Source organism: Belonocnema kinseyi, chromosome 6 (genome assembly GCF_010883055.1).
Source record: "Belonocnema kinseyi isolate 2016_QV_RU_SX_M_011 chromosome 6, B_treatae_v1, whole genome shotgun sequence".
In the NCBI taxonomy this organism is placed as follows: domain Eukaryota; kingdom Metazoa; phylum Arthropoda; class Insecta; order Hymenoptera; family Cynipidae; genus Belonocnema; species Belonocnema kinseyi.
Genome location: NC_046662.1, coordinates 79,792,869 through 79,793,869, shown reverse-complemented (window position 1 = coordinate 79,793,869; position 1,001 = coordinate 79,792,869). Strand labels below are relative to the sequence as shown.

General features: G+C 27.2%; 1 protein-coding gene across 1 annotated transcript in view; it reads right to left on the bottom strand.

The window, feature by feature from the left end:
- The window catches only part of LOC117175465 (nuclear factor 1 X-type), a 121,191-nt gene that overhangs the window by 4,455 nt on the left and 115,735 nt on the right, over positions 1 to 1,001 (bottom strand). The gene's annotated exons all lie outside the window — the stretch shown is intronic.

Here is a 1,001-nt window from a genome sequence, read left to right as displayed (position 1 = left end):
CACGTACAGCCTTGAAGGATGAAATTGAAGAATACACAGAAATATAAATAGTCGAAATACTACATTGTGAAACATTTATACTAGTCTTTGAAAGTCTAAACAATAAATAAATATAGGCAGACCCTGATAATTACGAAATCTTCCAGGCTGGTGGCTTGAAATTTATTTATAATTAAAATTATTTATTAAAAAAAATTTATTTTGTATAACCAAACGTAATAGATCGGATGACAAAAGCTAGCTGTGTTTTCGAAACGTAATCGTTTCGATTTTTAAATAAATTTTAAAACATTATTCTGGAAGATGTCGTAATTATTAGGTACCGCCTATATTTGATTTTAAATTAAAATTTTGAGGAAAAAATTATTTCTTCTTAAAAGTGACAGAAGATGGTATATTCCTTATAGGGTCACTTCATGAATGATCACCTGAAACCGATTGCGGTCAAATTTTAGAAAAAAGTTTTAATAGGTCTATAATTATTTATTAGATTTATAGATTCGATTCGTGTATTTTAAGAATGATAAATTATTTTTATTAAATCAAAAAAATTGGCTGAAAACATGTGGACGTGCAAAAAATGGCGATAGCGGGTCATTTTTTAAATAAATTAAACACTAAAGTTACTGGCTTACAATTAAGTAGAAGGCAACATTGCTATCAGGGATGATTTAAATTTATTATCAATAATGATATTTTATAGTTATATTTGAAATAGGAGAGAAAAACCGTGTTTCAAGTGACCTGTCAAAATGTGTCATTATCGCAAACTTTGATTGTTTATTATAAATAAAATACACTACCAAAAATTGTAAAACTTGTTTAGAAATAAAAATTGGTACCAACCTTTTGCAGAGTGTTCAGTAAAACTGTTCATCAAAACTTATTCTTCAAGATATGCGTCCTCGAAAAACTGAAAATTAGGAAAAAACACTACTTAACTCGCGTATTTCCAAATGCAAATTTTTTAATCAAAAAATTGATCTACTCGAATAAATTAT